General features: G+C 42.1%; 1 long non-coding RNA gene across 1 annotated transcript in view; it reads right to left on the reverse strand.

Moving 5' to 3' along the window:
• Window positions 1-275: 275 nt before the first annotated feature.
• The window catches only part of LOC121819402 (uncharacterized), a 112,308-nt gene continuing 96,776 nt past the window's right edge, over window positions 276-15,807 (reverse strand). The window contains exon 5 of the long non-coding RNA XR_009599268.1: window positions 276-4,895. This is a non-coding gene — a long non-coding RNA (uncharacterized LOC121819402). The remainder of the gene's footprint in view (window positions 4,896-15,807) is intronic.

Consider the following 15,807-nt stretch of genomic DNA (forward strand, 5'->3'; position numbering starts at 1 on the left):
GAGATAAAAAAAACTACCAACTATTAATGAGGCAATTAAAAAATTTCACTACATTTAGATTAAAACCTTTCATATGACAAAAGATATCAAAAAATGAAAACAGAAGCTAAATATTCAAAAACTATAATCACAACATATTTAACTAACCAACTATTATGATTCAAAATATATAAATAGATCTTAAAAATTTATATAAAGACAATCCAACAGAAAAATAGGAAAAGGAAGGCAAATAGGTTCATAGGGAACAAGGAACCTGAATGACAGGCTTATAATAAGACATTTACGGTTTATTTATTAGAATTTAGTAGCAAATAATTTTTGTAAGTAATTGACAAAATCTATACATGAATTAAAATAATTAACAAATAAATTTAATTACAAATTAAAACAATGAGATATTAATTTACAGCACCAAGATTTGCAGAAACTGATAAATCTGGTAACACCTATGTTGGCAAGGATTCAGAGAAGGGAAACACATAAACCTTATTGGTAGAATCATTCATTAAAATTATCAGTTTGGAAAGTTGCTTGACAGTTCAGTTCAGTTCATTTCAGTCGCTCAGTCATGTCTGACCCTTTGTGACCCCATGAATCGCAGCATGCCAGGCCTCCCTGTCCATCACCAACTCCTGGAGTTCACTCAGACTCACGTCCATTGAGTCAGTGATGCCATCCAGCCATCTTATCCTCTGTTGTCCCCTTCTCCTCCTGCCCTCAATCCCTCCCAGCATCAGAGTCTTTTCCAATGAGTCAAATCTTTGCATGAGGTGGCCAAAGTACTGGAGTTTCAGCTTTACCATCATTCCTTCCAAAGAAATGCCAGGGCTGATCTCCTTCAGAATGGACTGGTTGGATCTCCTTGCAGTCCAAAGGAATCTTAAGAGTCTTCTCCAACACCACAGTTGAAAAGCATCAATTCTTCAGTGCTCAGCTTTCTTCACAGTCCAACTCTCACATCCACACATAACCAGAGGAAAAACCATAGCCTTGACTAGACGGACCTTAGTTGGCAAAGTAATATCTCGGCTTTTGAATATGCTATCTAGGTTGGTCATAACTTTTCTTCCAAGGAGTAAGCGTCTTTTAATTTCATGGCTGCAATCACCATCTGCAGTGATTTTGGAGCCCCAAAAAATAAAGGCTGAGACTGTTTCCACTATTTACCCATCTATTTCCCATGAAGTGATGGGATTGGATGTCATGATCTTCGTTTTCTGAAATTGAGCTTTAAGCCAACTTTTTCACTCTCTACTTTCAGTATCATCAAGAGGCTTTATAGTTCTTCTTCACTTTCTGCCATAAGGGTGGTGTCATCTGCATATCTGAGGTTATTGATATTTCTCCCGGCAATCTTGATTCCAGCTTGTGTTTCCTCCAGTCCAGCATTTCTCATGATGTACACTGCTGCTGCTGCTGCTAAGTCTCTTCAGTCGTGTCCAACTCTGCAGCCCCACAGATGGCAGCCCACCAGGCTCCACCGTCCCTGGGATTCTCCAGACAAGAACACTGGAGTGGTCTACCATCTCCTTCTCCAATGTATGACAGTGAAAAGTGAAAGAGAAGTCGTTCAGTCATGTCCGACTCTCTACAACCCCATGGACTGCAGCCCACCAGGCTCCTCCATCCATGGGATTCTCCAGGCCAGAGCACTGTATTTAAGTTAAATAAGCAGGGTGACTATATACAGCCTTGACGTACGCCTTTTCCTATTTGGAACCAGTCTGTTGTTCCATGTCCAGTTCTAACTGTTGCTTCCTGACCTGCATACAGGTTTCTCAAGAGGCAGGTCAGGTGGTCTGGTATTCCCATCTACTGAAGAATTTTCCATAGTTTGTGGTAATCCACACAGTCAAAGGCTTTGGCATAGTCAATACAGCAGAAATAGATGTTTATCTGGAACTCTCTTGCTTCTTCCATGATCCAGCGGATGTTGGCAATTTGATCTCTGTTTCCTCTGCCTTTTCTAAATCCAGCTTGAACATCAGGAGGTTCACGGTTCATGTATTGCTGAAGCCTGGCTTGGAGAATTTTGACCATTACTTTACTAGCATGTGAGATGAGTGCAACTGTGCAGTAGTTTGAGCATTCTTTTCCATTGCCCTTCTTTGGGATTGGAATGAAAACTGACCTTTTCCAGTCCTGTGGTCACTGCTGAGTCTTCCAAATTTGCTGGCATATTGAGTGAGCACTTTCACAGCATCATCTTTCAGGATTTGAAATAGCTCCACTGGAATTCCATCACCTCTACTACCTTTGTTTGCAGTGATGCCTTCTAAGGCCTACTTGACTTCACATTCCAGGATGTCTGGCTCTAGATGAGTGATCACACCATCATGATTATCTGGGTCATGAAGATCTTCTTTGTACAGTTCTTCTGTGTATTCCTGCCACCTCTTCTTAGTATCTTCTGCTTCTGTTAGGTCCATACCATTTCTGTCCTTTATCGAGCCCATCTTTGCATGAAATGTTCCCTTGGTATCTCTAATTTTCTTGAAGAGCTCTCTAGTCTTTCCCATTCTGTTGTTTTCCTCTATTTCTTTGCATTGATCTCTGAGGAAGGCTTTCTTATCTCTTCTTGCTATTCATTGGAACTCTGCATTCAGATGCTTATATCTTTCCTTTTCTCCTTTGCTTCTTGCTTCTCTTCTTTTCACAGCTATTTGTAAGGCCTCCCCAGACAGCCATTTTGCTTTTTTGCATTTATTTTCCATGGGGATGGTCTTGATCCCTGTCTCCTGTTCAATGTCACGAACCTCAGTCCATAGTTCATCAGGCACTCTACCTATCAGATCTAGTCCTTAAATCTATTTCTCACTTCCAATGTATAATCATAAGTGATTTGAAGGCGATCAGCCCTGGGATTTCTTTGGAAGGAATGATGCTATAGCTGAAACTCCAGTATTTGGGCACCTCATGCAAAGAGTTGACTCATTGGAAAAGACTCTGATGCTGGGAGGGATTGGTAGCAGGAGGAGAAGGGGACGACAGAGGATGAGATGGCTGGATGGCATCACTGACTCGATGGACATGAGTCTGAGTGAACTCCAGGAGTTGGTGATGCACAGGAAGGCCTGGGGTGCTGCGATTCATGGGGTCGCAAAGAGTTGGACACGACTGAGCAACTGAACTGAACTGAACTGAACTGTGTGGTCTAACGGTTTTCCCTACTTTCTTCAATTTAAGTCTGAATGGAGTTCAGCGTCTGAGCCACAGTCAGCTCCTGGCCTTGTTTTTGTTGACTGTATAGAGCTTCTCCATCTTTGGCTGCAAAGAACATAATCAATCTGATTTTGGTGTTGACCATCTGGTGATGTCCATGTGTAGAGTCTTCTCTTGTTTTGTTGGGAGAGGGTGTTTGCTATGACCAGTGCATTTTCTTGGCAAAACTCTATTAGTCTTTGCCCTGCTTCATTATGCATTCCAAGGCCAAATTTGCCTGTTACTCCTAGGTGTTTCTTGACTTCCTACTTTTGCATTCCAGTCCCCTATAATGAAAAGGACATCTTTTTTGGGTGTTAGTTCTAAAAGGTCTTGTAGGTCTTCATAAAACCATTCAACTTCAACTTCTTCAGCGTTACTGGTTAGGGCATAGACTTGAATTACTGTGATATTAAATGGTTTGCCTTGGAAATGAACAGAGATCATTCTGTCGTTTTTGAGATTGCATCCAAGTACTGCATTTCAGAATCTTTTGCTGACCATGATGGCTACTCCATTTCTTCTGAGGGATTCCTGCCCGCAGTAGTAGGTATAATGGTCATCTGAGTTAAATTCACCCATTCCAGTCCATTTTAGTTCGCTGATTCCTAGAATGTTGATGTTCACTCTTGCCATCTCTTGTTTGATCACTTCCCATTTGCCTTGATTCATGGACCTGACATTCCAGGTTCCTAGCAATATTGTTCTTTACAGCATCAGACCTTGCTTCTATCACCAGTCACATCCACAGCTGGGTATTGTTTTTGCTTTGGCTCCATCCCTTCATTCTTTCTGGAGTTATTTCTCCACTGATCTCCAGTAGCATGTTGGACACCTACTGACCTGGGGAGTTCCTCTTTCACTATCCTATCATTTTGCCTATTCATACTGTTCATGGGGTTCTCAAGGCAGGAATACTGAAGTGGTTTGCCATTCCCTTCTCCAGTGGACCACATTCTGTCAGACCTCTCCACCATGACCCACCCGTCTTGGGTTGCCCTGTGGGCATGGCTTAGTTTCATTGAGTTAGACAAGGCTGCGGTCTTAGTGTGATTAGATTGACTAGTTTTCTGTGAGTATGTTTTCAGTGTGTCTGCCCTCTTGCAACATCTATCATCTTACTTGGGTTTCTGTTACCTCAGGTGTGGGTTATCTCTTCACGGCTGCTCCAGCAAAGTGCAGCCACTGCTCCTTACCTTGGACAGGGGGTATCTCCTCACCACCGCCCTTCTTGACCTTCAACATGGGATAGCTCCTCTAGGCCCTTCTGCACCCGCACAGCCACCGCTCCTTGGCTGTGGGGTTGTTCCTCCCGGCCGCCGCCTCTGGCATCCGACCCAGGGTGGCTCCTCTTGGCTGCCAACCCTGGCCTCGGCGGTGAGGTAGCTCCTCCGGGCCGCCGCCCCTGACCTTAAACATGGGGTAGCTCCTCTCGGCTGTTCCTGCAGAGTCTCAGCCTGGTGCTCTCGGCCGCTGGCCCTGACCTCCGAAGTGGGGTAACTCCTCTTGGCTGCCGCCCTTCGGGCATGGGGTCCTTCCGGCTTCTGCCCCTGACCTCGGGCATGGTATAGCTCCTCTCGGCCGCGCTTAGTGCGCCGGTTGCAACCGCCCGCACTTAGTGTGCCGGTGCAGCCATGATAAAAAGATTCATATACTCTATCACCAAGAAAGTCCACTTCTAGATTCCTATCCTAAAAAACAAAAGCAATAGCAACAACAAAACCATCTTAGATATGTCCAAAGAGATCTGTACAAAGATATTTATTGTAGAATTGTTTAGAATTGTCAAAAGGGGGAATCCCAATTCTTCCTCAGTGGCGACAGTAGGAAGAGGGATAGAAATGGTGGAACACTCATGTAATGGAAAATAATAACAATAATCCCCATACATTATGTGCTGAATTGTGTCACCCCAAAACTCAAGTTTAAAAGCCCTAACCCTAGTACCTCAGAATGTGATTGCTCTTGGACATAGGTCCTTTAGAGAGATGGTTAACTTAGAATGAGGGCCTTCTAAGTTAAGTGAAAGTTGCTAAGTCACATCCAACTCTTTGCGACCTCATGGACTCGAGCCTGCCAGGCTCCTCTGTCCATGGAATTTTCCAGGCCAGAATACTAGAATGGGTAGCCATTCCCTTCTCCAGGGGATCTTCCCAAGGTGGAGATCGAACCCAGGTCTCCAGCATTAGAGGTGGATTCTTTGCCATGTGAGCCACCAGGGAAGCCCAAGGTGTAAGCTAAGTTTGGGCCTTAATCTTATCTGACTGGTGTCCCTATAAGAAGAAGAAAGTTGGACGCAGAGAGACACCAGGAACACATGAGCACAGAGAAGACCATGTGACAACACAGAAAGACAGCCTCCTGCCTGAGAAGAAACCAAACCTACAGGCACCTTGATCTTGGACTTCAGCTTCCATGTGTGTGTGCTCAGTTGCTAAGTCATGTCTAATTCTTTGTGACCCCATGAACTGTAGCCCACTAGGTTCCTCTGTCCGCAGGATTTTCCAGGCAAGAATACTGGAGTGGGTTGCCATTGCTTTCTCCGGGGTAACTTCTCAACCTAGGGATAAAACCCGCCTTAGCAGGTGGATTCTTTACCACTTGAGCCACCTGGCAGGCTCTCCAGCTTCCATAATTGTGAGAAAATAAACTTCCACTGTTTAAGCACATAGTTTTGAGCATTTTGTTATGGCAGCTCCATAACTAAAATACACTAACTTCATGACCTCCTTAATCTTTACTACAATTAAGTGATATTGATATTATTATTCTCATATGACGTATAGGAAATGAAGATATATAAATTGAAGATTATATAAATTGCCCAACTTCATGTGCTTAGTTAATAGTGGTGCTCAGACTGGAGAATTCCAGGGATGGAGGAGCCTGGTGGGCTGCCATCTATGGGGTTGCACAGAGTCGGACATGACTGAAGCGACTTAGAGATACATGCCTAAAATATAATGTTGAATGTGTAAAAAGCCTCTAGCATACTGCCAATATATCAATTATGATTATTTTTACAACATACACAATAGAAGTTATACCTTTAGAAAAAGGAAGGAAGAGGGTTAGAGTTAGCTATGTTTCTTTCCTTTTTTTTTGTTTGTCTTAGAGAGAGCTGAAACAGATATGTCAAAATGTTAAGATGTGTTTAGACATTGTGAGAGATAATAAGTATTTGCCAGATTATTTTCTCTGCATAAAGTGTTTCAAAATTTTAAAAACACTTTCTTTTTAAAAGGCATAATATATTAGTTTAGACATCATTCATTGTGGTGAAGTCAAGCAGTAAACCCTTTGTCATAAAAGAGCAGTTCATTCTTTCTGTCTTGAGTGCAAACACTAAAGAAAACGTTTCTAGCATGTTTGTTTGTTTGTTTTGTAATTGGAATATTAAAAGGGCAATTTTCTTTAACATATGTTGGTTGACTTGCAAAACAGTCTGGATCCCTTTACAAATCAGGTTCCTGAGTTGATCATACAGTGAAGACCAAAGGAAGTGATTGGAAACAGATGTGACATTTTAAAAGCTTCCATTGTAAAAAGCAGAAAAGAGACAAAGATGGGGCTGGGGCATGGTTGAAGGACACAGCATACTTCCACAGACATACCTCTGCTCTTACTAAGAGAAAGCTTGTTGCTGCCCCCCCATTCCGAATATATGGAGAAGATCATTTTTCTCTATGTACACAAGAAAAAACACTGGTTCAGGAGCTGATTGCTCTGAGATACCATTAACACTCAGACCTGAAACAGTGGCTGGAATCTCATGCTGCCTATTTAGAAGGAAAAAAGCATTAATATAGGATTTATATGCTGGAAAGCCCTACAGAAGCTGAAATAGAGTGGCAAGATAGTCTTAAGAAACCAGGGGGAGTTATGAAATTAACTGAGTTGACTAATTTCTGAAAGTGGAAGTTGCTCAGTCACGTCTGACTCTTTGCAACCCCATGGATTATACAGCCCATGGAATTCTCCAGGCCGGAATACTGAAGTGAGTAGCCGTTCCCTTCTCCAAGGGATCTTCCCAACCCAGGGATCAAACCCAGGTCTCCTGCATTGCAGGTGGATTCTTTACCAGCTGAGCCACAAAGGAAGCCCTTGTGAATACTTTCTGAGACCCTGGTAAAAATGCCTATAGGTCTGTTTGTTCTCTTCCAAAAGGAAGCACTATTACTCAGTGTTTGGTGGGGAGACAGCTGTCCATGAGTCTCTCCCATCTCTGTACATCTTTTGAGCAGAGGAGATGACATCTTTTGTTCTGAACTAAATTATCAAGGATATTCATACAGTAAACACCCTGAGAAAATAGACAGAGTGTCTCTCTCTAGAGAGGGGAGCAGGTTTGTTTGCTGTCCAACATAAAATATAAAGGTTTCCTGGCTCAGGATTTCTCAGCTGTGAAGCAAACCATCTGGGTCATGCCACATCACCCTCAAGGGATTTGGGAGTCAAGCGGAGCCAGTGAAAACAAAAGCTCATGCTATTTGTTGTCCTTTGAGTAATGGCATCCCTTGTCTCTGACCCAGGGGTCTCATGACTTTTGTCAGCATCCATGAAGCTGCAGCAGAGTAACCGGTATATTCGCTTGGAGGTTGAAGAAAGTCTTAGACCTTCTACAACCCTTAACAAGTGTTACTTCTAAGCTTAATGGTTAAATATATCAAATATGGTGAAATGGTTAAATATTCAACAAATACGCAGTGATCACTTACCAAATGTCCTGCTGCTGCTGCTAAGTCGCTTCAGTCGTGTCCGACTCTGGGTGACCCCAGAGATGGCAGCCCATCAGGCTCCCCTGCCCCTGGGGTTCTCCAGGCAAGAACACTGGAGTGGGTTGCCATTTCCTTCTCCAAATGCCCATTACTGTGCTAAGTGAGCACTTGACATCTATTATCTCATTTAATCTTCCATTGGCTCTAGGAAGAAGTGAGGCATAGCCAGGTTATACGATCCACAGAAAATCATACAGTTTATGAGGAACAGCTTCAGGCATCTAGCCCAGCCAGTCTGACTGGAGCAGTCAGTCCACTCTTATGATTTTCTATCTATACAGCACCACTTTGCTGTCCCTATTAACAATAAGGAAACTGAAATTCTGAATGGCCAGTGCTTGTTCAAAGTCACAAAATTCATGCATGTGAAGTTAAGATATATCAACTCCATGATAAAATGAAAAGGCAATGTGGCATTAAAAGAGTGATTTGTGCTATAATCTTCCAGTATTGTCTATTTATTTTGCAAGTAAGCAAAAGAAGCACATAGTGGCAGATAAGAACAACTAAAAGATGCCAAAATTAGTGCACAAGAGTTTGAAGAGAAAAGGGATTAACATAATTTCAAGTTATCTTGCCCCCAAAACTTATCAACTGAAAAGGGAAAAATAGTAACTTTAAAATAAAGAAACTTAGCAGATGCCAACTTACCCTAGTGATTAAGGTGCATTACCAGCAATAAGGCAATCAACATCCTTAACTCATTGATATGATACACTGGGAAGGACACATCATTTTTTCATATTCTTGCCAAAATCTAATACATGTCTTATTCCAATCACGAGAAAACATCAGACATACACAGATTGAGGAATGTTCTACAAAATAGCTAATCAGTATTCCTCAAAAGTGTCAGGGACATAAAAGCCAAGGAAAAACTGGAGAACTGTTAAAAACTAGAAGAGACAAAGCAGAAATAACAAGAGACACCATGTGAGATGATGAATAGGACTTTGGAACAAACACAGACAAACACCTATGTCAAACTTGGTGAAATGAGAAAAAGTCTGTAACTTAGTTAACAGTGTTACTTTCTTGTACTTGATAATTGTGCTAAAGTTATTTAAGATGATAAGGGGAGCAGGGTGAAGAATAGAAGGAAATCTTTTTTGTATTTTTTTTCAACTTTTGTAAGTCTAATATTAGTTCAAAATAAAATTTTTTTTAAAAAATCTATTATGTCACTCTTATAAAACAATGTTTTCTGAAATATAGTATAGTAGCGAAGAGCATATTCTCTCCATTTAAACCCTGATTCTTCTACTTGTATCATTTTGAACAAGTTATGCTAATCATTCCATGCTCCAATTTTCTCATCTCAAAAATGAATAGCATTACATGAAAAAAGAATCTAAAAAGTGTATATGATTGACTCAATTCACCGTACATATGAACACAACATTGTAAATCAACTATACTCCAGCAAAAAAACATTTTTTGAAAAGGGTCATAATAATTCCTAAGATTATTGTTATGAAGATTAAATAAAGGAATCCTAGATGGATGCTAAAAACAGAGGTTGTTCCAGAAAAACACTCAATATATACTGACTTTGTTGTTACTGTGCAGCGGTTTACATATGCCAGGCATGCTCGGGTTTCACCTGTCAAAGATGTTCAGAGACTGAAGTAGGCTCTTGGAAGAGAGGAGGGGGAGAGTACAAGGAGCAATGGTTGCCTCACCAGGGTGTCCTCTGAACCAGCTCAAATGCCAGCAAAGCCACACCTGAGACACAGTGAATGAAGCCGGTCTGGGTGGGAATGTGGTGAACTGGAGAGCCAGAGCCTCATCCAAGGAAACAACTGCGCTCTTGCTGTCCCCTGATAGACTCTAGTCAAATATTGCCAGCTCTTCTAGTTTTTCAAGAAAAGCAAGAGCCTTGGCTTTTAATAGGAAAACCCCTAACTTTGAAATGTTGATAAATTATTTAAAAATGTAAAACTCTCTGAGGTAAATACTATAAGGGCCCAATCAAACTCTTAGAAAAGAGCTGGATGCTGCAGGCTCATTTATAAGCCTGTCCTGAATGGCCAACAAATTGGCAGGTACAACCTGGCAACTACTGGCAAGAGGGCTGGGCTTTGAGGTCAAAATACCCTGGTGCAAAGTTGCTTCTGCCATGAATTAGTATAACCTGGGCAAATAGTCAGACATGACTGAGACACTAACACTTTTCACACACATGTGTTTACACACACAGACACACACACACATATCACCTAGTCAGATAAGCTTGGGAAATTCAATTAAACAAAATTAAATACAGTTTTTCGAATTTCAAGTCTCAGAACCTTCCATATACTCGAGTCCACTGTGAATCCAGATTAGAAGCTCTGCTACGTTTTTCTTTTTTCCAATTTCATCTGCCACCCAGCATTTTTCTGAGAACTATTCATGGGACAAGGATTGTGTGAAAATACTTAGGGCACATAGGACTAGGTGATCACTGATGCTCTCCCTGCCTGGCCCTGATCCTCCACCATCCTGAGCCAGCAGCAGGACCACCTTTTCCTCTGTTTCCCATGGGTCTTTCTGTGTGGTAGACTCTTGGTCAGTGCTTACCAAACTAATTGCCTTTGCAAAGAAATGTGAGGCTCTCAAAGCAGCCTGTACTTCAACTTGAAAAGAAAGCCAGATGCCACGTTGGACTGAGCAAGCTTGCCGGTTCAGCCAGTTGGCTTTGATTGCTTACAGAGGAAAAGCCAAACAAAGGAGGAGGTGGAATTTATTTCAGTAAACAGTATCTTTCAAAAAGAAAGAGCTCAATCTCCTCCAGGAGAGGCGGCCTCACTGCTGTTACAATCAGAAAACATTTGCAAACAACCACTTGGTTAAGGAAAACAACATGTTCAAACGACAGAACTGCAGGTTTCCTCTGGGCATTTGCGAGGGGTGTGTGTGTTCAGGGAGACATGCCTTTAACGTACCTCTCTCTGCTGAAGAGCATCTACTGTCCCAGGATTGAAGAGCAGAGGGTTTATGCACACAGTGCATTTAAGCACTAAGGGATCTCACTTTTGCCAAAACTCCTCAATTGGCACATGTGGGAAGAAGTCCCAGAGTGGCCGAGCGGCTTTGCCAAGAAATAGATTCCAGCCCTGTTCCCATCCTCCCCTACTCCCTTCTGCCTGCTGTTCTCTCCTCTATATACTATCTCTTAAAGGACAGGAGCATTTTAAGAAATGGTTTACAAAACCACAATTATAAATAGATAATACCAGCAACGAAAAAACAAACACACGTGGAAAATGGCAAAAGAGTTGAGCATTGGTCAAGGTGAGGAATTAAACAATAGGATGGCATACTCAGATCCAAAGAAAACCTGATCATGTTGCTGAGAGATTTTATAAATGACTCTGATAATAACACCCCCGCCTAGCGACTAGCATTTCCTGAGCTCTGCCTGTGCTCCCCGCCGTCCTGAGTGCTTTGTTCTCCATTGTGTTCAATCCTAACAGCCACTCTTTCTGTGAGAATGGCACCACTACCACTATTTCAACACAAGGAAGGGCTGAGGGTCAGGAGGTCTAAGTAATGCCCACGGTTGTAACTGAGAAGTAAGCATGTTGGGACGTGAAGCCAGATCTGCCTGGTTCCAAGGGCTTCCCCAGTGGTGCAGTGGTAAAGAATCTGTCTGCCAATGCAGGAGATGCAAAAGATGTGGGTTTGATCCCTGGGTCGGGAAGATTCCCTGGAGGAGGAAATGGCAACACACTCCAGTATTCTTCCCTGGAAAATCCCCTGGACAGAAGAGCCTTGTGGGCTACAGTCCATAGTGTCACAAAGAGATACAACACACACACGCGCTCCTGCCTGGTTCCAAAGCCCTGAGTTGTTCTCCTACATCAAAAGGAATGAAAAAAAGCAACTTGTATATTTCAAAGTAGAAGTCAATTTTTGCATGTCTAAAGAAAATGTTCATTCCTAATCTACTATGCCCAGCATGAGTCAGACACTGGTCCATGCTGAGGATGAAGCGGTGCATTAGACCCTGCCAGGGCACTCTAGGTGGGATCTGGGGAGGGAGAGGAAGGCAAGATAAGGATGCTCTAAGTCATAGGGGAGCACCGTGGGGACATTACAGTCAATTAATCAGGGTTCTTGGAGGAGTACTTGGAATTGATGGCATTTCATGACTGAAGCGACTTAGCAGCAGCAGCAGCAGCAGCAGCAGCAGATAGTCCATGAAAGAGAGAAAGATCCTCAAAGGGGAGGCAGAATGACAACTCCATTCTTCACACAATGGAAAGATTGGAGAGCAATGGGATGTGTCAGGGAAAAGCATCCACTGAAACGTGACTGGGGCGTGAGTGTGTCAAGAGGTAGTGGGAAACAAATTCAGAAAGCCTGGGGAATCTTCAACTTCAAGCTAAGCAATTTGAGTTTTGTGCTGTAGGTAATAATAATGGGATGGAGTAGGTTCAGTTTAAGACATGTGACCATAAAATGACCCAGGTGCCAGAAGAATTAGCCTGTATGGAGCACAGGTTAACAAGAACAGGGGGCAATCTTTTCCAATCAGATCTGTGTTGGAATTGCAGCTCTGCTACCCACTAGCTGTGTGACCTTCAATCTCCTCACCTCCCCGAGCCTTTACTTCCTCATTTGCACAATGGGAATAATAAGAATATCTAGCTCACAGGACTGCTGTGAGGGTTAAAGAAAGATCTACACAGAGTGCTTCTGAAAGTGCCTTACACATGTGAGTTATTATTCACATGGTGGGTCCTGATTTGCATAATGTTTGGTTTGTCAGTGGTTTGGGATAATCAATGCTAACATCTTTTTTTTTTTTTTTTTAATTTGCCTGCTGGCTATTATACACAGAGATTCCGCGGTGTAATAGAAAGGACCACTAGTTTCAAAGACAGGCAGTCTCAGTTTCTGATTCCGACTCCCCAGGTTGCTGCTGCTGCTAAGTCGCCTCAGAAGTGTCCGACTCTGTGCAACCCCATAGACGGCAGCCCGCCAGGCTCCCCTGTCCCTGGGATTCTCCAGGCAAGAACACTGGAGTGGGTTGCCATTTCCTTCTCCAATGCATGAAAGTGAAAAGTGAAAAGGAAGTCGCTCAGTTGTGTCCGACTCTTATCGACCCCATGGACTGCAGCCTACCAGGCTCTTCCATCCATGGGATTTTCCAGGCAAGAGTACTGGAGTGGGGTGCCATTGCCTTCTCCACCCCAAGTTGCTGGTGGAGCCTAAATTGAGTGACTAGGCCAATTATGACCCTTCTCTGAGATTTGGCTACTCTTTCAGCACAAGAAGCACAAATTGATTATCAACAAATATTAACGCCCTCTCTTCCTTTCTAGGCCTGGTATTGCCTATGATTTTAGTAAGTCACTTAACTTCTCTGAGCTTCAGTGTTCTCCTTAGGAAAATGGGAATAATAATCTGCACTGGGTACTTCATGGGATTATACTGGATATAACATAGCAGGCGGGATAACACAGACCGATGTTTTATAAACTGAATCTCTTTGTAAATAGGTGGGACCATCATTATAAATTCAGCCAATATTCAGATAATTTCATTGAAGTACTGAATCCATGAGGCAAGATGGAGTCCATATTGGCATAGCCACGTGAGCTCCAAGGAAGAATAACAATGAAACTTTCTCTCCTAGCCGAGTAATAGTGAGAAATGGTTTATGTTTATGAGCCTCTTTATTGCTACTCCATGAAAACAGAGTTGTGCGTGTGTGTTTAGCCACTCAGTCGTGTCCAATTCTGTGACCCCCATGGACTGTAGCCTACCAGGATCCTCTGTCCATGGCATTCTCCAGGCAAGAATACTGGAGTGGGTTGCCATTTCCTTCTCCAAAAACAGAGCTAAATGCTGTTAAAGGAGGACAATAAGATCTACACAGTTCTATTTCCTGCCTCCTTTAAATTTCACCTCTCTCCTCAGCTCCCCAAAAATAGTCACCCCCAGTCTTATTATGGTGAAGTCTTTTATTTGTGATCATAAAAAGCACAACACACATTGGAAAAAATCACCCTAGACACACAGAGACACACATAAAACATGCACAGACACATATGCACAGGCGCATTAGCACATCCCACCCCAACAGCGTCTTTAAGAGACGACCAGTTGGGAAGAGCTGATTTGATGCAGTCACTGAGCAACCTTGAGCTGGCCATGAGCCATGAGTGTTTCTTGAATCCTTTCACATTTTCCATTTACCAAGACAAGGCTTGGTATATGGAAAAGCTTATCCTTGAATATTCAAGGCTTATTCAAGGCTTATCCTTGAATCAGCCCTGAAGTGACATTCAGAACCTAAATGCCCTTTAATTAAACAAAATACCAGAACATTGGTTCCAAGGGTCTGCAAGAGTTACCAATCAGTGGGGACTTCCCTTGTGTTTCTTTTTCTGTTATTGGGAAATGGAACTGTTACCCACCAGATCACCCATGGATATGTAACATCCTGATTTGGAAATATTGTATTTTACTTTTTATTTTTACTTTTGCTCCTTTGGGAACAGGGTGAAAGGCCTGGGCTGTGGTGGGGGAAAAAAAAGCAAACCACTGGACTTAAAGTGAAACTATCAGAACTTAAGTACTTATTGTTTCCCATATAAGCTATGCTATGTTGCGTGAGTCACTTCTCACCTGTAATATGGGGTAATGATGCCCACCTTGCAGGATTGTTGGGAGGCTTGATAGAAGTATTACAGAAATAAAGAGCCTTTTATAATTTAAATGTTGAATAAACATGAGCTGTCATCACTCTAAAGAGCAGTGAATTAGAGCCAGGGGACACAGAGCTTGAATCCTGACTCTGCCACTAAGTGGCTGGGTTGACCTTCACAAATAATTTACCTCTTGGAGATTCGTTTTCCTCACGTCGCTCAAGAAATAGTCACAAAACCTCCCTTATGTGGCGGGTTTCTGTGAATCATTCTGTAAAGTGTTAGTGTTAGCCAAACATAAGGTATAAACATTATATTATTGACTAGTTACTGCAGTACTGGTTAATTATGTAAACTATAAAATGTCATCATTTCAACGCAGTAAATTTTCCTATGATCTACATTTCTAGATTATATTCTAATCTATACTATAATTAGAATAGAAATGTTTTCTAGATTATATTATAATCTGAAATGTAAAAGTCTATTCTAATTTATGTTTTCCCAGGTTCTGAATATTAAATATGTTAAATTTCTGCTTGACCATTTTAGTATAGCCACATTGAGTAAGCTGCTGCAAATACTTTACAGAATGAATGTGATAGTGATATATAAACACACAAGTAAGAGTGGAGAGAAATCCTCCAGGATTAAAATTCACTGGTTTTGTCTGCATCTATTCCAAGTAAATCTCAAGTCATTTTCAAACCTATCCTAGTGTAAGGATTAAAATAGAAATACCTGCTTTTATAAGATTAAATAACACCTTACAAAAGGGAAGATACATCCTGGGACGGTTGCTTTAATTCATATATATTATAAAAAACAATTATCTGTAGTTTTTCTGATAACCAGTCTTGAAAATGGGAGAAAAGCCTTGAAGTCAAAGAGTGTTCTTTGACAGCTATGGATTGGTGGTAACTCCCACCAGGAAAGGGCTTGGGGGAGAAACAGAAAGAGGAGGATGCGACTGGCTACAGGGGCTACTTTTATGGACACCTACTATGAAAAGTGTCTTACATCTATACTTAAGGCATCTGACACCACCCTCTTCATAACTGCTCAAGCCCACATGGCTATGGAATTCAGACTGCAGTTTTTCCAACCCGATTTGCACCATCTTTCCACTCCATGGTGCTGATTCCCTTCCTATCTTCGCTGCATGTTAGCACATCCTATAGCAA

Source organism: Ovis aries, chromosome 1 (genome assembly GCF_016772045.2).
Source record: "Ovis aries strain OAR_USU_Benz2616 breed Rambouillet chromosome 1, ARS-UI_Ramb_v3.0, whole genome shotgun sequence".
Classification (NCBI taxonomy): Eukaryota; Metazoa; Chordata; class Mammalia; order Artiodactyla; family Bovidae; genus Ovis; species Ovis aries.